The 21,367-nt window shown below is 45.4% G+C and overlaps 1 protein-coding gene and 1 long non-coding RNA gene across 12 annotated transcripts in view; one reads left to right on the top strand and one right to left on the bottom strand.

Moving 5' to 3' along the window:
- LOC105477862 (citramalyl-CoA lyase) overlaps positions 1-21,367 on the top strand; it is a 313,469-nt gene that overhangs the window by 86,303 nt on the left and 205,799 nt on the right. The gene's annotated exons all lie outside the window — the stretch shown is intronic.
- Positions 1-21,367, bottom strand: part of LOC105477882 (uncharacterized) — a 35,290-nt gene that overhangs the window by 3,005 nt on the left and 10,918 nt on the right. For 2 of the 7 annotated variants that reach the window (XR_011614623.1, XR_011614624.1), the window contains 4 exons: positions 5,785-5,903; positions 2,851-2,929; positions 1,398-1,511; positions 985-1,134 (listed from right to left, as the gene is read on the bottom strand). This is a non-coding gene — a long non-coding RNA (uncharacterized lncRNA). Of the gene's footprint in view, positions 1-984; positions 1,135-1,397; positions 1,512-2,850; positions 2,930-5,784; positions 5,904-13,165; positions 13,322-21,367 lie in introns of all 7 variants that reach the window. The other 5 variants (XR_011614625.1, XR_011614629.1, XR_011614627.1 and 2 more) reach the window with 5 other exon arrangements.

Raw genomic sequence — 21,367 nt, 5'->3', positions numbered from 1 at the left:
GAGATTATTTTAAGTACCACTGAAACCCAAGCACAGGCAGGGCTGGTGGAAACCCCAGTATTTGGGGGCACACTCCCTGTTTGACATGGTTCAGTAATGACTCATACATCTACTTTAAGGGGGATTTGGACACGGAGGCACTAAGATACCTATCCAGGCTTTGACTTGGGAGCATTGTGCAGGAGGTTTAAGAAAGATTATTTTAAGACTATCTCAGAAGGCTGGAGCAGCATCTTTCTGATTTATTCTGCTACCTTTCTCTCGGAGCCTGTGATTTCTAACATGTATTTCAGGTTGGATTTAAGAGACAGAGCTGGCCCCTACCGAATTGGCCACCTTTGAAGTTACAGTACTGAGGAGGGGAGGGACAGATGGAACAAAAGTCGTAATTGCCCAAATTTACAATAGGTTCCCAGCAGCAGCCAGCACAAAAGAAATGTTAATGCAATAAACTGTAAATGGAAGGAAGCGAAGCAGGATTTATGGCTGGCGCAAACCTCCATCAAGGCACTAGAACCTCTTTCCTTCATCTATGAGGCATTTCAGTGGTCACAGTAGAATTGGGCTCGTTTGAAAATCAGTGGCTGCTCTGCGTCCTCCCTCCCTTGTGTGTCCTGCACCCCCTACACAAACCAATTCCTGTAAAAACCTGGGGAATCTGATAGAACAATTGGAGAAAAACGTCAGTCATTGAGGGTCGAGCCTGCAAACCTGGCAGAGCCCAGAGCGCGCACAGATTCGCTGTGCACATGTGTGTGCTACAGCTGCAACCAAAGCACACATTTTCCTTCCCCAAGTCTGTGTTGGGGACCTCCGCAGACACAGCAGATGGCCAGAGTGTTTCCATGTTTCAGCCTCGAAGTGAGAGGGCAGCATGTCATTCACCAGTCGGGCACTTACCCATCCATCAGGGCCACCGCTATAAATGGCTGTTTTTCACATTTGGTTCCAGCAGGTTCCATCTCCATTCCAGCTCACACATACCTTTACCTGTGTTGTAACATGTGGGGTGCTCCTTGTCTCCTTGTCCAGACTGCTGGCCCGCTTGATTCGTTAATTAGCCAAGGAGCACGTCTAAATGGAAAATTACTTTCTGAGAGCTGTGTGTCCTGGCTCCGTGCTGTGAGGGGCTCCCTGTAATTAAACACGTTTTAAGAGTTGCTCTCTTGCGCATGTGCCCTGGACATCAGTGCTTTCCCCACTGGCTGGGTAGTTCTGTTTCAGACCTTAGACCTAAATAATAATAACAGTTACAAGGAAACTTGCATATCAGTTGATTAAGTGGGAGAATTTTTTTCCTTTTGGAAGTTGAGGGAAATAACTCCTCAGTGGGGAAGTGATTTTTCTGCCCTGTAGGGGTAGGAAAGTGGTTAACCATCGTGGGGGCCTCAACAGACCTCAGCATGTTCGCGAAGTCCTTGGCCTCAGGTTCCTCATCCATCCCACCGCAAGAGCGGTATGGCTTGGGTAGGCCACAAATCCCCTCATTGGGCTCCATTCCAGAATTCTAACTTTAAAAATAAAATGTCCATATTTAAAAGTTCCTGCTACCGTTTCAAAGAAGCTTCCCAAGAAGCTCTTCAGAGCTGGGTCCTGGAGGAACCTGTCACTGGGTCCCTTTCTGCTGGGGGATCGGTTCCTTTTATAAGTAGGAAAATATTTCTCCATACCCCTTACAGAGTTCATGGCTGACACCCCTATAACAAAAGACAGGTTAGCAAGAGCAAAGCACACAAATGTATTTCATACAAGTTTTATGTGACACAGGAGCCTTCTGAAATGAAGCCTCAAAGACCCAGGGAAAACCGTGTTTTTATGAACAGTCATGCAGAAATATGATGAGAGACCAAAAGGGTTTGAATCTAATGTAATAAATAAACTTAGCAAGGCCTGTTTGTTCAGATTCTTCTTGGTGTTCCTGTGTGACTTTTTTTTTTTTTTTGAGACAGAGTCTCCCTCTGTCACTCAGGCTGGAGTGCAGTGGTGTGATCTAGGCTCACTGCAATCTCCGCCTCCCGAGTTCAAGAGATTCTCTTGCCTCAGCGTTCCAAGTAGCTGGGATTACAAGCACATGCCACCACGCCCGGCTAATTTTTGTATTTTCAGTAGAGAGGGGGTTTCACCATGTTGGCCCGGCTGGTCTCGAACTCTTGACCTCAGATGATCCCCCGCCTTGGCCTCCCAAAGTGCTGGGATTACAGGAATGAGCTACCGTCCCCGGCGTGACGTTTCTTTTCTCTGGGTACGGGGCAGGACACCTGTTACAGGAGGGTCTTCAGGAGAGGAGGGAGAAGGTCCGAGGGTGACCTTCCTGCTTCTGCAGTTTTCTGGATTTCTTTCAGTTTATAGTACTCAGTAGGACAAGGTGTGTATTTGGGGATATCGTGTTCTGAGCCCCAACAGTAACAAAGAACAAAGAAAGCCTTTACACAGTTTTTGCTGAGACTCTCACATTGGAATTTATAGTGATGGACCTTCAGTCGGAGTGGCCACTAAAGAAAGTTTGACTTTCCATGTAGAATAGCAGGTTCTCCTTTGGCAAGTCTTTTCCAGACAAGGTTCTATAATTTTTTGCTAATAAATGTGTGGACAAAGTTATGGGATGTATAGAAGTCTGACTCCAAAACCATGTCAGAGTTGTTTTTTTTTTTTTTTTTTTTCCAACCAAGAAAAAAAGGCTGCCTAGGCTGGAGTGCAGTGGCACGATCATGGCTCACCACAGCCTCAACCTTCCAGGCCCAAGAGATCCTCCCACCTCAGCCTCCTGAATAGCTGGGACCATAGGCATGTGCCACCACACCCAGCTAATTTTTAGGTTTTTTTTGTAAAGACACGGTCTCCCTGTGTTACCTAGGCTGGTCTCAAACTCCTGGGCTCCAGCAATTTTCCAAAGTGCAGGGGTTATAGACATGAGCCACTGCACATGGTCCTGAAACAAAGATTGTTAGTAAAAGTTATTGAAATGTAAATCTACGATTCAAGTCTCAACACATAAGACACATGGCACATAGTAAAAAGTTGATTTGATTACATCCTAGGAGGCCTAGACTTGGGAAAGAAGGGGAAAAAAGTATGAGGCTGGGCATGGTAGCTTGTTCCTATAATCTCAGCACTTTGGGAGGCTAAGGCAGGCGGATTGCTTGAGGCCAGGAGTTAAAGACCAGCCTGGGCAACATAGCAAGACCCCATCTCTACCAAAACAAAACAACAGCAACAACAAAAAAACCCACACAAATTAAATTTAAAACGCAAAAGATGAAAGATGAGAAGAAGGAAGTATCTGTAGACAGCTTAAGTCTCTATTTTTTTCTACAAATGTACAGTTATATATTGTAACATACTGCCTCTTTTGACCCTGTCTTCTCTGTTTCAACAGAGCTCATCTTTTTCTATGTATTTCTGCTGCTACTACTTTTCCAAACCACAGCCATTGTCCTGTAATGCCCTTATGCATTTGGCCAAGCCCTCTTAGCTTCTGTATTATTTTGGGGTCTTAGTTGATGTTTGGGGTGTGTGACATTACAAAACACATGGGATGTAGATTTGGATTGGGAGAGCCCCTGAATTGCAACACTCTGCTTTCCTCATCTGTAAAATGGGTATAATCTTGGAAGGGTAATTGTAAAGTGGTTTGCAGAAAGTGGGGTAACTGTTATTTGCAACAATCCTCCTGTAGTTTTATCTGCAAATGTCACTAGCTTTTGATTTACTCACTCTCACTTGTGTCTTCTTTTGTGCTGATACTGGCTCTGCTTTATCCCACAGGCTTTTATTTTTTTATTTTACTTTTTTTGAGACAGGGTCTCTCTCTTTCTGTCACCCAGGCTGGAGTGCAGTGGCGTGATCTTGGCTCACTGTAACCTCTGCCTCCCAGGTTCAAGCGATTCTCCCCACTCGGCCTACTGAGTAGCTGGCCAGGCTGAGTGATCCTCCTGCCTCAGCTTCCAAAGTGCTGGGATTACAGGCATGAGCCCCCGTGGCCAGCCTTTTTTTTTTTTTTTTTTTTTTTTGGAGGCAGGGTCTCACTCTGTTGTGCAGTGGCTTGATCTTGGTGCACTGCAACCTCTGCCTGCTGGGTTCAAGCAGATCTTGTGTCCCAGCCTCTCAAGTAGCTGGGAGTACAGGCCCCCGCCACCATACCCAGCTAATTTTTGTATTTTTTGGTAGAGATGGGGTTTCACCATGTTGGCCAGGCTGGTCTCAAGCTCCTGACCTCAAGTGATTCACCTGCCTCAGCCTCCCAAAGTACTGGGATTACAGGCGTGAGCCACCCCACCTGGCCTGTCCATAGGCTTTTAAAGCACCAGGGCAGCAGGGCACTGGGTCAACAGGTATATTTGGGAATGTACATTTGGTTTCATGTGTAATAGGAAAGAGATTAATTAGGGTCGTTAATGTGGCCTAATACTAAATCTCAGGAAGCCTCACAGGACACATGAAACAAATCTTTACAACACATATATGTTTTCATGCTTCTGAACGTTTTGAAGACGTTTTGCCATGCTGGGATTTTGTTTGTTTGTTTGTTTATTTGTTTTGTTTTTGCTTTTGTTTGAGATGCTGTCTTATTCTGTCTCTCAGGCTCGAGTGCAGAGTGCAGTGGCGCGACCTTGACTCACTGCAACCTCCGCCTCCCAGGTTCAAGCAGTTCTCCTACCTCAGCCTCTCGAGTAGTGCCCGGCTCCTGTTTTTTTTTTTTTTTTAATTGTTAAATCAGAAGGGCTCAGTATTGCTGTGCCTTGATGGAGTTTCTAGTTGAGAGATCAGTGTCATTTCTGGGTCCCCATCAGAATTACGTTCAAGCTATAAGGAGTTATGCAAAGTCATAGGTTAAATGATTTGGGAATAAAATGTCATTTGACGTGACAGAAATGAACCCTTAGAGGCCCACATTTCCACTGGGACTTGCTCTCACTTCCAGTTCTCGTGTTAAGTAATTTTATTAACTGAGGCAAGGAGGGGCATGCGGTGACAAGGGAAATATTTTTTGCTAACATTTTAATCCCAATCACAAAATTTATTGTGTGTGGCTTTATACGCATTTGTAGCTATAAAGCCCTGGAAGACGATGAAAGTAAAAATTAGAATGTGTTGTTTTTCTGCCCAGGTGTTACTTAAAGCATTGTATGAATTGTCAAAAAGATTAATTGTTGTTGCTTGCAGCTAAACAGATGATAAATTTTAAAATTATATTATTACTGTGTGTCAGCATAAAAGCTCTGTGTCCCAAGTGTGTCACCTTTTTCTGTTGCTGTTGACAAGGTTCACATTTTATAGCACACCGCCAGAAGGTGTTGACATATATTCAGATTACTGATTAAATGTTTTTAAAACGTGCCACTCAGAAACTAACCCTGATGTTCTATGAAAGAGTCATTTTTCGGAGTAAGATTTTTTTTTCCTTCATCATTAACATGGAGGAAATGTTAAACACTGACATTTTAAAAAATGAACCTGGGACTGGCGTGGTGGTTCATGCCTGTAATCCCAGCACCTTGGGAGGCTGAGGTGGATGGATCACCTGAGGTCAGGAGTTCGAGACCAGCTTGACCAACATGGAGAAACCCTGTCTCTACAAAAAAATACAAAATTAGCTGGGTGTGGTGGCACCTGTAATCCCAGCTACTCCGGAGGCTGAGGTAGGAGAATCACTTGAACCTGGGAGGTGGAGGTTGTGGTAAGCTGAGATCGTGCCATTGCACTCCAGCCTGGGCAACAAGAGCAAAACTCCAGTCTCTAGATACATACATACATACATACATACATACATACATACATACATACCTGGCCGGGCATGGTGACTCACGCCTGTAATCCCAGCACTTTGGGAGGCCGAGGCCAAGGCAGGCAGATCACAAGGTCAGGAGTTCGAAACCAGTCTGGCCAATATGGCGAAACCCTGCCTTTATGAAAAATACAAAAAATTAGGCAGGTGTGGTGGCACATGCCTGTAATCCCAGCTACTCAGAAGGCTGAGGCAGGAAAATTGCTTGAACCTGGGAGGCGGGGGTTGCAGTGAGCCAAGATCATGCCACCGTACTACAGCCTAGGTGACAGACCGAGACTCCGTCTCAAAAAAATAATAAAAAATAAATAAACCTAATGTTATTGCACTTTCCCATTTCAAATTGCAGCCAGCAAAGAAAACAGGCATTAGAATTCCCATTTCTTCTCTTCTCCTTCCTGGGAAGGGCAGCAACAAACATACCCAGGGTGGAAAAACAGCACCAAGGCTGGGCGCGGTGGCTCACGCCTATAATCCCAGCTCTTTGGGAGGCCAAGGCGTGCGGATCACCTGAGGTCGGGAGTTCGAGACTAGCCTGACCAACATGGAGAAACCCCGTCTCTACTTAAAATTAGCTAGGCATGGTGGAGCGCACTTTTAATCCCATCTACTTGGGAGGCTGAGGCAGGAGAATCACTTGAACCTGGAGGCGGAGGTTGTGGTGAGCCGAGATTGCGCCATTGCACTCTAACCTGGGCAGCAAGAGCAAAACTCCATCTCAAAAAGAAAAAAAAAAAAAAAAAAAACAGCACCAAGGAAGGTGCTAAATGGCTACTTGTAGACACTCCAGGTTGGACACTGGACCCATGACGAGGAGGCGAGGCCCGTCCTGTGGTGGTGTTTGCAATGGGAAGTCTGGGGCTTTGACTCCCTCAAGTTTCCAGGCTAACACACACAACTTTTCCCAGCAGCTGAGGGGCCCTCAAGCCTTGATGTCCCTTTCACAACGTAACGTTGAAGGACCCCACTGGTCTTGGCTCTTAGCATTTTGTGGATGGAGTGAACCAGTCTTCAGAGAACTCAAATGTATATTTGCTGCAGGGAGTGATAAGTAAACATAATACCTCAAGAATCAACATTTGGCCGGGCGCGGTGGCTCAAGCCTGTAATCCCAGCACTTTGGGAGGCCGAGACGGGCGGATCACTAGGTCAGGAGATCGAGACCATCCTGGCTAACACGGTGAAACCCCGTCTCTACTAAAAAATACAAAAAACTAGCCGGGCGAGGTGGCGGGCGCCTGTAGTCCCAGCTACTCAGGAGGCTGAGACAGGAGAATGGCCCGAACCCGGGAGGCGGAGCTTGTAGTGAGCTGAGATCCGGCCACTGCACTCCAGCCTGGGTGACAGAGCGAGACTCTGTCTCAAAAAAAAAAAAAAAAAAAAAAAAAAAGAATCAACATTTGAATGCTTTTCTTTTTGGCGTTAAGGTATAATGGGACACTGGCAATACACACTGTCTGTCTGAACACAGCATGAAAGAACTTGAAAACAAATGATTTAGTATTCATTATGGAAAAGTTGGATTTTTTTTCCCTCTCTGATTGTCAAGATCTCTTTGTTGATGTCAAGTTTTGGAGTGTGAATTTTTCTTCTCCACGCAGAGGAAGTTGACGTTGGTTCAGTGATGTTACAGAGGATGCTCTAAGACAGCCAGGAGCCCAGGCCGATTGTCACTTCATCCCAGCATGGTGCAAGGTTAGAGATGTTGCAGTGACAGCCTTGGGTGCCCTCAGGGGCAACCAAGTCTCTAAATAATCTCTGTGACCAAAAGTATATAGGAGGTTGCAAATGGCCCACAACAAAAGTAAAGATAGCTGCCATTTCCCAGAACTTAATGCATGTCAGGAAATGTAACCTCTTTACATATATTGTCTCATTTAAGTCCAGTAAGATAGCAGCAGCTGTGGGGGGATGTGGTTTTTGTTTTTGTTTTGAGACAGAGTCTTGCTCTGTCACCCAGGCTGGAGTGCAGTGGTGTGATCTCGGCTCACTGCAAGTTCTGCCTCCCGGGCTCACACCATTCTCCTGCCTCAGCCTCCCAAGTAACTGGGACTGCAGGCACCTGCCACCACGCCTGGCTAATTTTTTTGTGTATTTAGTAGAGACGGGGTTTCACTGTGTTAGCCAGGATGTTCTCAATCTCCTGACCATGATCTGCCCACCTTGGCCTCCCAAAGTGCTGGAATTACAGGTGTGAGCCACTGTGCCTGGCCTGAGGATGTGGTTTTATTCCCATTTAACAAAGGCTTGAGTTTCACTTTTTATATATTTATTTATTATTATTATTATTATTATTATTATTATTATTATTATTTTGAGACGAAGTCTCACTCTTTACCCACTCTGGAGAGCAGTGGTGTGATCTTGGCTCACTGCAACCTCTGCCTCCCGAGTTCAAGTGATTCTTCTGCTTCAGCCTCCCGAATAGCTGGGATTACAGGTGTGCACCACCTTGCCTGGCTAATTTTTGTATTAGTAGGGATGGGGTTTCACTGTGTTGGCCAGGCTGGTCTCAAACCCCTGACCTCAGGTGATCTGCCCATCTTGGCCTCCCATAGTGCTGAGATTACATACTTTACTTATTTCACAAAGGAGTGAAGTGATACCCTCTCTCCTGTGTAAGTAGCAGCCAACATTCAAACCCAGGCGTGTCAGACTTTAGAGCCACACTGACATTCAGCAGCTACTTATTTATTGTCTACTATGTGTTAGGCATTGTTTTCGTCACACCTTTTATTTTTTGTTTTGTTTTTTGCTTTGTTGCCTAGGTGGAGTGCAGTGGCATGATCTTAGCTCACTGCAGCCTCGAACTCCTGGCCTCAAGTGATTCTCCTGTCTTGGCCTCCCAAAGTGCTAAAGTGCTGGGATCACTAGGTGTGCACCACTCTGCTCAGCCCACATCTTTTTAAGTCTGCTTTTTAATCTAATTTACTTATTTTGGGGGTCTTAAAAAATTGGCTCACAGCCGGGCGTGGTGGCTCATGCCTGTAATCCCAGCACTTTGGGAGGCAAAGGCGGGTGGATCACCTAAGGTCAGGAGTTCAAGACCAACCTGACCAACATGGTGAAACCCTGTCTATACTAAAAATACAAAAATTAGCCAGGCATGGTGGTGCGTGCCTGTAATCCCACCTACTCAGGAGGCTGAGGCAGGAGAGTCACTTGAACCTGGAAGGCAGAGGTTGCAGTGAGCTGAGATTGCACCACTGCACTCCAGCCTGGGCAACAAGAGTGAAACTCCGTCTCAAAAAAAAAAAAAAAAAAAGAAAAGAAAAGAAAAGAAAAAATGGCTCACTATTGAAAAATGAAGGCTCATGCAGAATGCTCTGCAAGTTCAAGATAAAACAGAGCTCTGAGAGCCTGGAGGCTTTTTGCCTTAAGGGGCGAGGAGGAAAAGGATTAAGATGCTCCTTGGAAAATAGCCCTTTCTGGCTCCATCTCCTTTACTGTGGTCACCTGCACATGCCTTTAGTTCTTTTGGATTTATATCTAAGCACGTTGCTCTGCTTCATAAGAAGCTGACAATATCAGTTACCTTCCTGGAGGTGAAGTAGAGACAAAGGGGGCTGGGCGAGTAAGAATACTTTCCATCATGAACTCCTGGTACCTGTCGGAACCACTTGAATATTGTATCTTTTCAGAAGAAAGGGGTGCTATATTCATTGTCCTAGACTATCAAGCACTTTAAAAGGCACTTCAGGTAATCTAGTTGAAGTGCAAATTTCACTGAACCCAGACTATTATGCAAACATGACTAGCTCTATATTTATTCTTTTATGTTGTGGCTTGCCATCCAATTTGTGTTTCCGGGGCTGGGCACGAGGTGGCTCTAGCCTGTAATTCCCGCAATTTGGGAGGCCAAAGCAGGCGATCTCCATTGTCCTTTTTTAAGTTTAAGTGACCATAGCTTCTTAGTATGATATCAGGTTTTTGTTTTCTTCCCACCTTGTCTTTGTTTTTTAGTGTGTGGACACCTTTGAAATTCGTTTTTTTGTTTGCTTTGAGACGGAGTCTCACTGTCGCCATGCTAGAGTGCAGTGGCACGATCTTGGCTCACTGCAACCTCCGCCTTCTGGGTTCAAGCAATTCTCCTGCCTCAGCCTCCCAGGTGGCTGGGACTATAGGCACATGCCACCATGCCCAGCTAATTTTTTGTATTTTTAGTAGAGACAGGATTTCACCATGTTAGCCAGAGTAGTCTCGATCTCCTGACCTCGTGATCCACCTGCGTTTGCCTCCCAAAGCACTGGGATTACATGCGTGAGCCACTGCGCCTGGCCGAAGTTAGTTCATTTTTTATACATGTCCTTTACACAGTAGATGTATTCAGAAAGATTATCTGTATTTTTTCCTTTAAACAATGCATTTGTTTGTTTGCTTTATTTGTAAGCTCATCTCCTGGGTTTAGAGCAGAATGAAAAATTTGACCTTAATCTTATCTACTGGTTGGAAACTCCTACTTTTATGTCAGCAAGCATAAAAAAGCTTGTACACATAAGATAATGTATAGCGTGCATAAAGATTTATAGAATACTTTTGTCTCATAAATTTCACAGTTATAAAACAAAACCTAAGCTTATGCACGTAGATATATTGCTGTGTTTGCAGTTGTCAGTGACTTCTAGAGAATGTGGTTGCTGTAAAGGAAAAAGGCACCTGTGGAAGTTATTTATGTAAAAGTTACATACGTAAAGACTCAAGCCATTAACAAGAGAGGGAGACTTCTTTATATTGTTAATGACTTTCAGATCTTTCTTCTGAATGAGGGTTGTCATGCTGAATGAGTGCTGTCATTCATTTCCTGCAAGCCGTCAGATATCTTTTTCCTTTATCTGACACATTTCAGGAAAGAGTAAGGGAAAGATTTATTTATATTACTTTGATGGTTTCATTTTCTTTGTGGAAGTCCAGTGACCCAGTTATAGAGATGTTCTTGGAATATATTACTTTGATGGTTACTTTCTCTTTTTGGAAGTCCAGTGACCCAGTTATACGGATGTCCTCAGAACATTTAAAGTCTAGTTCTGAATTATAAAATAGCCCAGTTGCCATAGGTTGATTTCCTGTAAACCTAAATCATAATTGCAAATGAATTTGGATGCTAATTAGGACTCATATAATGATCATATCGATTTATAACTTGTCTAACAACAATGCATTCCTTTCTTTGCTAGGTTATGTATTTACATTATGACCTGTGAACGGGGAAACTGGCCTGTGTTGAGTACTTTCTATGAGCCAGGTGCTGAACTGTGTACAAACTTAGAAGAACCAGGTGCACACGCCAGGGTTGGGGGCCGTTTGACAGTCAGCATTCAGTCGTGTGTTGTTTAAGTTGATGTAATTAATTTAAAAGGAAGTAGCTCATGACAGTAGCACATTTCATTGTCCTAGAATATTAAATACTTTGTTGTCAACAGATGGCTTCTTTCATATGCAGAGGTCATCTTGAGCACGGATCTTAAGCATAGTCTTTAATCCTTCCTAGCATCCTGCATGAGCCAAACTTAGACAAAAAACAAGGCAGCTCTTGGTTATCTAGGGCAATTTGAAACCTCAGCTACCTCCAGTGTGTCCAACACACTGCAGTTATGCATCTAGTTACAACGTTATGTTTGCAAAATTATGTTTAAGCAAACCACAATGAAAGCATTAAACATAGAATAACTATGATCCAGCAATTTCACTTCCAAGCATATACCCAAAGGTGTTGAAAGCAGGGTCTCAGATACTGATACACCCATGTTTATAGCAGCATTATTCATGATAGCCAAAAGATTGAAGCAAGCTAGGTGTCCATCAACAGGTGAATGGGTAACTACAATGTGGTGTACACACACACACACACACACACAAAAGAATATTATTCAACCTTGGGCTGGGCGCGGTGGCTCAAGCCTGTAATCCCAGCACTTTGGGAGGCCGAGACGGGTGGATCACGAGGTCAGGAGATCAAGACCATCCTGGCTAACATGGTGAAACCCCATCTCTACTAAAAAAAAAAAAAAAAAAAACTAGCCGGATGTGGTGGCAGGCGCCTGTAGTCCCAGCTACTCGGGAGGCTGAGGCAGGAGAATGGCGTAAACCCAGGAGGTGGAGCTTGCAGTGAGCTGAGATCCGGCCACTGCACTCCAGCCTGGGCCACAGAGCGAGACTCCATCTCAAAAAAAAAAAAAAGAATATTATTCAACCTTAAGAAAGAATGAAATTCTGCCAGGTGCGGTGGCTCACGCCTGTAATCCCAGCACTTTGGGAAGCTGCAGTGGGCAGATCACCTGAGGTCAGGAGTTCGAGACCATCCTGACCAACATGGTGAAACCCCGTCTCTACAAAAAGTACAAAATTAGCTGGGTGTAGTGTCACATGCTTGTTATCCCAGCTACTTGGGAGGCTAAGGCAGGAGAATTGCTTGAACCTGGAAGGTGGAAGTTGCAGTGAGCCAAGATTGTGCCATTGCATTCCAGCCTGGGCAACAAGAGCAAAATTCCGTCTCAAAAAAAAATGAAAGAAAGAAAGCATGAAATTCTGATAACTGCTATAACACAGATGAACCTTGAAGATGTGCTGAGTGAAATAAGCCATACAGAAAAGGACAAATATGTGATTGTACTTATATGAGGTATCTAGAGTAGTCAAATTCACAGCACGGAAATTAGAATGGTGGTTATCATCAGGGGCTGGGGGGAAGGAGGGAATGGGGAATTGATGTTAGTGGGCTTACAGTTTTGGTGGGGGATAATGGGAAAGTTCTAGAGATAGATAGTGGTAGTGGATGCACAACATTGAAAGGACAAAACTGTATACCTGAAAATGGTTTAAATGCTAAATTTTATGTTATGTATATTTTGCCCCAATTTTTTTTTTTTTTTTTTTTTTGTTAGAGTTTTGCTCTTGTTGCCCAGGCTGGAGTGCAATGGTATGATCTCGGCTCACTGCAACCTCTGCCTCCCGGGTTCAAGCAATTCTCCTACCTCAACCTCCCAAGTAGTTGGGATTACAGGCTGGTGCCACCCTGCCCAGCTAATTTTTGTATTTTTGGTAGAGACGGGGTTTCACCATCTTGGCCAGGTTGGTCTTGAACTCCTGACCTCGTGATCCACCCACCTCAGCCTCCCAAAGTGCTGGGATTACAGGCATGAGTCACACCGTGCCCGGCATATTTTGCCCCAATTTCTAAAAACAACATAATAAAGACAAAGCCACTGGGAAGGATATAAAATGCCCCTGAGCCAAACACTGTATAGCCAAAAGAGCAAAAATACAAAAACTGTGGCAAGCTTCTTTGTAAATTCATTCTTCCTTCCTCCCTCCAAGACACTCTTGCCTGGTTTGCATCCTGAGAGTCTCCTGGGTTTCCAGTTATTTCGAGGTCATACTCACATAGGCATGGTGGCTGTGCTATGGTGGAGATGGCTTTTGGATTCCTCATAATTTTGAATTATCGGTGCCATGTTTTTCTGAGACCAAAACTTAACAGTAGAGTATTATCATGTGGAAGGTGATATGGAGTAAGTGCATCTTTCTTGGGCATTCAGTCTAAAGTCAGTAGTAAAGGGAAAATCACATATAGTCAAGTCCAAATTGCTTATGATGTTACAGTAGATCCACATGTCCCTAACTTGATTACCTGTTTTCCCTCCAGCACTACAGCACATCTCTGCTTCTTCAGCTGAGCTCCAGGAGAAGATGGCTACATTTAGAGTCAGACTGGAAGAAGAGAAGTATTTTGATATTGTATTTTATTTTTATGTATTTATTTTTTAGAGACAGGTTCTTGTGATGTCATCCAGACTGGAATGTAGCGGTCGCAGCTCACTACAGCCTTGACCTCCTGGGCTCAAGCCATCCTCAAGCCTCAGCCTCCCGAGTAGCCAGGACTACAGGTGCTGTGCCACCAAGCCCAGCTAATTTTTGTATTTTTTTGTAGAGACGGATCCTGCTGTGTTGTCCAGGCTTGAAATTTGATTTTAAACACAGGCATCACACTAAGCCCCCAAGACAAGATAGAAGCTCACAGAACCTTGACTATCTGGAATGACTTTCACAGAGTGACTTCATCTTTTTTCTCACCCTCAACGAGTGACGTGCAGGCTGAGCAGGTCCTACTGTTCAAATTATTTCTCTTCTTTAGGCTTTTTTCTTCCAAACACCGGTAGTTGAATTTGAATACTTTAAGTGCTAGTATTGTGCAATTTTATTTTATTTATTTATTTATTTTTGAGACAGAGTCTTACTCTGTTTCCCAGGCTGAAGTGTAGTGGCGTGATCTTGGCTCACTGCAATCTCCACCTCCCGGGTTCAAGCGATTCTGCTGCCTCAGCCTCCCAGGTAGCTAGATTACAGGCACGCGCCACCATGCCCGGCTAATTTTTTTTTGTATCTTCAGTAGAGACAGGATTTCACTATGTTGGCCAGGCTGGTCTCGAACTCCTGACCTCATGATCCAGCCCCCCGCCCCCCCCGCCCTCGGCCTCCCAAAGTGCTGGGATTACAGGCGTAAGCCACCGCACCCAGCCTGGATTAATGATTTTGAATGAATATTTACAATGATAGGTTTTATAATAAAACACATTAAAAAGTTTGAAACACTAGTTACTAGAAACAGTTCTCTCTGTAATGACAGTTAGTCATGTTGCTGCTGCAATGACAGTTGTCTTGCTGTGAGGCTATTGATAAAGCCTGGGGATTTGTACACTTGCCCATGGTATGCTTTTCCCAGGTTAGCTATGCAAATCTCATTTCCCTTACATTTGAAAGTCATTTCAGAATTGTTTCATTAGGGTTGAGGCAAGCACAAATCATGAAAGCCTTTGTCTTCTACCACCGAACACAAGATTCTGTTGGACCTACAACCGATATGCTTTCAGCTAGGTTCAGTTTAGCATTCACCCTGGACTTAGGAACTCTACAAGAGTGCTGGGTGTTTTTGTTTGTTTGTTTGTTTTGTTTTGTTTTTTTGAGACAGAGTCTTGCTGTGTCACTCAGGCTGGAGTGAAGTGGCGCTATCTCAGCTCACTGCAACCTCCACTCTCCGGTTCATTCTCCTGCCTCAGCCTCCCAAGTAGCAGGGATTACAGGTGCCTGCCACCACACCCGGCTAATTTTTTTGTGTTTTTAGTAGAGATGGGGTTTCACCATGTTGGCCAGGCTGGTCTTGAATTCCTGACCTCAGGTGATCCACCCACCTTGGCCTCCCCAAGTGCTAGGATTACAGGTGTGAGCCACCACGCCTGGCCTGAGTGCTGGGTGTTTTGGACAGTGGTCCCACCTTACTGTGTAGAAATTCTCAGTCATCCACCTAATTTGTTTATTTCCCATTCATATACTTCATTTATTCACTCATTCACTTGGCCATTTATACATATTTATTGATTTTGTTAAAAAGATATCTCAATGAATGGAACACTGAGATGATATACAGAGTAATGGACAGATAGGATATACAGTAATGGACCCATAAGAACCAGGTTCTGAAATTCCAGCTCTGAAATTCTACCAGCTGGTTGACCTTGGGCAAATTACTTAGCTTCTCTGTGCCTCATTTCTTCATTTATAAAATGAAGATCATAGGTTAAGAGGGTTAGATGAGACATTCATTCATAGTACCTGGCACACAGTAAGAGCCCAGTAAATACTAGCTGTTGTTATGGATTGAATTGTGCTGCCTCCCCACAAATTCATATGTTGAAGTCCTAACCACAAGTACTCAGAACATGACTGTATTTGGAAACAGGGCCACTGTAGATGTACTTAGTTAAGAAGAGTGATTAGGCTGGGCGTGGTGGCTCACGCCTGTAATCCCAACACTTTGGGAGCCCGAGACGGGCAGATCATGAGGTCAGGAGTTCGAGATCAGCCTGGCCAATATGGCGAAACCCCATCTGTACTAAAAATACAAAAATTAGCCGGGCATGGTGGTGGGCGCCTGTAGTCCCAGCTACTCGGGAGGCTGAGGCAGGAGAATTGCTTGAACCCGGGGGGTGGAGGTTCCAGTGAACTGAGATCATGCCTCTGCCCTCTAGCCTGGGTGGCAGAGCGAGACTCTGTCTCAAAAATAAAAAAAAGGACTAATTAGGTTGGGCACTAATCCAATATGATTATTGTCTTTATAAAAAGAGAAAATTTGAGCACGGAGATAGACATGCATAGAGGGACAATGGCCATCCACAAGCCAAGGAGAGGGGCCTGGAACAGATCCTTTCTTCCCTGCCCTCAGAAGGAGCCAGCCCTGCTGACATCTCAGTTTCAGACTTCCAGCCTTCACAGCTGTGAGACAATAAATGTCTGCCAGTGAAGCCACTCAGTCTGTGGTTCTCTGTCACAGCAGCCCTGGCTGATGACATAGTGGGCAGCACTGTCCTCTGCTAGTGTGTTTCTCACTGACCTGAGAATCTGCCTTTGTCCATGTCCTGGCCATTGGGAGATACATTTGCTCCTTCTCAGCTTGCATCCCTGTCCTTTTCTTTCTTTTTCACAAAACAGCATGCAAAAAAGTTCCTAGCAAGAACGGGTGCTCCAGAAGTTCCCTGGCCATTTCATTCCTGTGTCTTCCTAAAAAGCTGCAGTTGAAAAGATAGAATTTGGTTTCTCTTACTTAGCACATTCTTCTCACTTTCTAAGCTTGATTTTTCTTTCTTTGAAGGAGTGTAACCCCTTCAAAATTAACTCCTAGAGATTGCTCACCCCTCTCCGAAACTTTCGATGAGGAGCGTTTATTTTGTAGACTCTTATGTGTGAATTCTTTCAATAAATAGGGGATGCAGAGAAGTAGCTTTGTGGAGTGAAGCAGTAGGAAAGAGCCTGTTGGGGACAGAGCCTCACCACCACATTTCCGTAGCTGGTTTCACTCTTACCTATTTTTAAATGGTGACTTGTGTTTTTATTTGTTTGTTTTTAAAGAAACTTGAGATTGGACAGTGTTTCTCCTTCCTCTCCAGAGGCCCAGAGCAATGTCGCAAGGATGCATTCTGGACGAGGCAGTCACGGGACCGCACATGGCATTTGTTCTTCCCAGGGACCGTCTGCTGTGTTTCTCTGCCCCAGTGGAGCTGGGGGAATAATAAAGCTGTTATTATTTATACTGCACAGCATTTTTTTCAGTGGTCCTTGTCATTGAGACTTATGAAGACAAGGTAGGACGAGAGGGAACTTGTGAGTTTTAATGCAGGCAGGGAAAAAAAGTAAAAGAGGGACTATATTTCCAGGGATATTGCTTTTTCCCAAACCCCTGCACTTCCCCAGTCCTTTTCTTTATCTTCCTTTCCCAAATGAGAGGTATCCTCCTTCTCCAATGGCAGTCCCCCTAGTTTCTTCCCTGTCCTTGAGGAATCTTGGTACACCATTTAGCCACTCTCTCTCTTGGGTTTTGACTCTGTCCCACTGTGGAATTCTTACCCACAGCTTACAGTGAGGTTTTACATACATCTCTGCCAAAGATGAAGTGGAAAATAACCTTTGCTTTGTCAACACATCTCCTTCAAGCTATCGACAAGTCTCCCAGCTTCTCTTAGTGTCTGACTTTTTGTTAGTGTTGTTTTGAGACATAGTTTTGCTGTTGTTGCCCCAGATAGAGTGCAGTGGTATGATCTCGGCTCACTGCAACCTCCGCCTCCTGGGTTCAGGTGATTCTCATGCCTCAGCCTCCTGAGTAGCTGGGATTACAGGTGTCCACCACCACACCCAGCTGATTTTTGTACTTTTAGTAGAGTCTCACTGATATCAGGAGTGAAGCTGCAGACCTTTGCTGTGAGTGTTAAAGCTCTATAAAGGCAGCGCATCTGGAGTTGTTTGTTCCTTCTGGTGGGTTCATGGTCTTGCTGGCCTCAGGAGTGAAGCTACAGACCCTCGTGGTGAGTGTTACAGTTCATAAAAGTGGCGTGTCCAGAATTGTTTGTTCCTTTCATCTGGAGTTGTTCATCCCTCCTGGTGGGTGTGTGGTCTTGCTGGCTTCAGGAGTGAAGCTGCAGACCTTCGTGGTAAGTGTTACAGCTCATAAAGGCAGCGTGGCCCCAAAGAGTGAGCAGCAGCATGACTCATTGTAAAGAGCTAAAGAACAAAGCTTCCACGGTGTGGAAGGGGAACCCAGTGGGTTGCCACTGCTGACTCAGGCAACCTGCTTTCATTCCCTTATCTGACCCCGCCCACATCCTGCTGATTGGTCCATTTTACAGAGAGCTAGCCAATTGGTCTGTTTTGACAGGCTGCTGATTGGTGCATTTACAAACCTTGAGCTAGACACAGAGTGCTAATTGGTGTATTTACAATCCTTTAGCTAGACACAAAAGTTCTCCAAGTCCGCCCTAGATTAGCTAGACACAGAGCAGTGATTGGTGCGGTTATAATCCTTTAGCTAGACACACAATGCTGATTGGTGCGTTTACAATCCTCTAGCTAGACAAAAAAGTTCTCCAAGTCCTCACCCAACTCAGGAGTCCAGCTGGCTTCCCTCAGTGGATCCAGAGCAGGGGCGTCAGCAGAGCTGCCCGCCAGTCACTGCATGCCCTCACTCCTCAGCCCTTGGGTGGTCAGTGAGACCTGGTGCCTGTGGAGCAGGGGGCGGTGCCCATCAGGGAGGCTCAGGCTTTGTGGGAGCCCATGGTGGGGGCGGGGGCTTGGGCATGGCAGGCTGTAGGTCCCGAGCCCTGCCCCGTGGGGAGGCGGCTGAGGCCCGGCGAGAATTCGAGCCGGGCTCAGGCGGGTGGGCAGTGCTGGGGTATCCGGTGGACCCTCCACAGTTGCTGGCTGAGTGCCAAGCCCCTTACTGCCCAGGTGGGCAGCGCCGGCCCAGCCTGCGCCCACCTGGAACTTATGCTGGCATTCAGGTCGTGCTGGCGCCCGAATGCCACGTGCAGCCCCGGTTCCCACCGGTGCCTCTCCCTCCACACCTCCCTGCCAGCAGAGGGAGCCGGCTCCCTCCTCAGCCTGCCCAGAGAGGGGCTCCCACAGTGCAGCGGCGGTCTGAAGGGCTTCTCAAGTGCGGCCAGAGGTGCCCAGGCCGAGGCGGCGCTGAGAGTGAGCCAGGGCTGCTAGCACGTTGTTACCATTCACTTTTGTTCCAGCCCACTGCCCTGTGTTCATAGGTACCAGGAACCTCTAGTTCCTCAGCTTTTCCAGAGTTCTGTGGGTAGAATTAAGTTTGATGCTTTTGGCCTGTCATGTTTCTCAGGTCTCGGGGCTGCAGGAAGTTAGTAGCCAATGTTTTCACCTATTGATCCACTCTCCATTTTCCAGTGGTTTGTTAACATATCTTATAAGGGATTGCTTCTTCTGTTATATCTGTTTCTGTGGATCTGTATTCCTCCCCTCTTCATTGTGGGTTTTAGAAAGAAAGCAGAGACAAATACTAATAATCTGCCATGTTATTTAGCAAACTTTATAAACTCTTTTTTAAATTATGAATGAGTATTGAATTTTATCAAATGCTTTCTCTGCATCTCTTGAGATGTTCAAAAGGCTTTTCTTTTCTCATCTGTTAATGAGGTGAACAATAATAACATGTTTTGTAATGTTAAATTGTCCTTGCTTTATTGCTGTAATTTTTTTTTTCCTTCAGAGACAAGATCTAACTATGTTGCTCAGGCTGGGCTGAAACTCCTGGGCTCAAGTGATTCTTCTGCCTCAGCCTCCCCAGTAGCTGAAAGACTGGTGTGCACCACCATGCCCGGCAGACATCATTTTTCAGTTTGCTGAAATTCAGAATTTTATGGAAATGTAAAATTGAGAGTGGCCTATACTTTTCTTTCTTTTGTTTTTTTGAGACGGAGTCTCGCTCTGTCGCCCAGGCTGGAATGCAGTGGCACAGTCTTGGCTTACTGCAAGCTCTGCCTCCCGGGTTCATGCCATTCTCCTGCCTCAGCCTCCCAAGTAGCTGGGACTACAGGTGCCCGCCACCAAACCCGGCTAATTTTTTGTATTTTTAGTAGAGATGGGTTTTCACCGTGTTAACCAGGATGGTCTCTATCTCCTGACCTCATCATCCGCCAGCCTCGGCCTCCCAGAGTGCTGGGGTTACAGGCATGAGCCACCATGCCTGGCCTTTTTTTTTTTTTTTTTTTTTTTTTAATGGAGTCTTGCTCTGTTGCCCAGACTGCAATGCAATGGCGCAATCTTGGCTCACTGCAACCTCCACCTTCCTGGCCCAAGCGATTCTCCTGCCTCTGCCTCCCAAATAGCTGGGATAACAGGTGTCTGCCACCATGCCTGAGTAATTTTTATATTTTTAGTAGAGACAGGGTTTCACCATATTATTGGTCAGGCTGGTCTCAAACTCCTGACCTCAGGTGATCCACCCACCTCAGCCTCCCAAAGTGCTGGGATTACAGGCGTGATCCACCACACCCAGCCTATACTTTTCTTGTTTTTGCCTCCTTCAGTTTTTATGCTTTTTTCAGAAATGAATTGGGAAAAAATTATGTGGGAAACTTTCCCTCTTAATTTCTTGAACTGCTTGTGTAAGATATGAATTATCTGTTTCTTCGGTTGGCATGGTGGCTCACACCTGTAATCCCAGCACTTTGGGAAGCTGAAGCAGGTGGATCACCTGAGGTCAGGAGTTCAAAACCAGCCTGGACAACATGGTGAAACCCCGTCTCTACTAAAAATGCAAAAAGTAGCTGGGCGTGGTGTTGCGCACCTGCAATTCCAGAACCCAGGAGGCAGAGGTTGCAGTGAGTTGAGATTGTGCCATTGCACTCCAGCCTGGGTGACAGAGCAAGACTCCATCTGAAAAAAAATAAGAAAAAAAAAAGAATTATTCTTTTTTTTTTTTTTTTTGAGACGGAGTCTCACGCTGTTGCCCAGGCTGGAGTGCAGTGGCGCGATCTCGGCTCACTGCAAGCTCCGCCTCCTGGGTTCACGCCATTCTCCTGCCTCAGCCTCCTGAGTAGCTAGGACTACAGGCGCCCGCCACCGCGCCTGGCTAATTTTTTGTAATTTTAGTAGAGACGGGGTTTCACTGTGGTCTCGATCTCCTGACCTTGTGATCCGCCCGCCTCGGCCTCCCAAAGTGCTGGGATTACAGGCTTGAGCCACCGCGCCCGGCCTAAAAAAGAATTATTCTTTATTTTTTTGAGGCAGGGTCTTGCTCTGTTGCCCAGGCTGGAGTGCAGTGGCATGATCTCAGCTCACTGCATCCTTTGCCTCCCAGGCTCCCAGGATCCTCCTGCCTCAGCCTCCCATGTAGCTGGGACTACAGGTACATGCCACCATGCCTGGCTAATTTTTGTATTTTTTGTAGTGATGGGGCTTTGGCATGTTGCCCAGGCTGGTCTCAGACTCCTGGGCTCAAGTGATCCTCCTGCCTCAGCCTCCCAAAATGCTGGGATTCCATGGGTGAGCCACTGTGAATTCACTGCCTTGAATACTCTGTTTCTTAAAGGTTTTTGTTAAAACTTGTTAGAAATTATCTATACAACTTGGGTGTGTATGTGTGTGTGTGTATCTGTCTTGACGACTAATGCAGTATATTTAGTAACATAGGATCTCTTCAGATTTCCTAGCTTTCATTTATTGAATTACAGTACTTTTGATTACTTATGTTTATCTGGAATATTGTTCACATTATCTGTTTTCAAATTTATTGCC

This window comes from Macaca nemestrina, chromosome 16, assembly GCF_043159975.1.
Source record: "Macaca nemestrina isolate mMacNem1 chromosome 16, mMacNem.hap1, whole genome shotgun sequence".
Lineage (NCBI taxonomy): Eukaryota > Metazoa > Chordata > Mammalia > Primates > Cercopithecidae > Macaca > Macaca nemestrina.
Note: the sequence above shows the minus strand (reverse complement) of the source record. Positions and strands in the feature narration are given on the sequence as shown.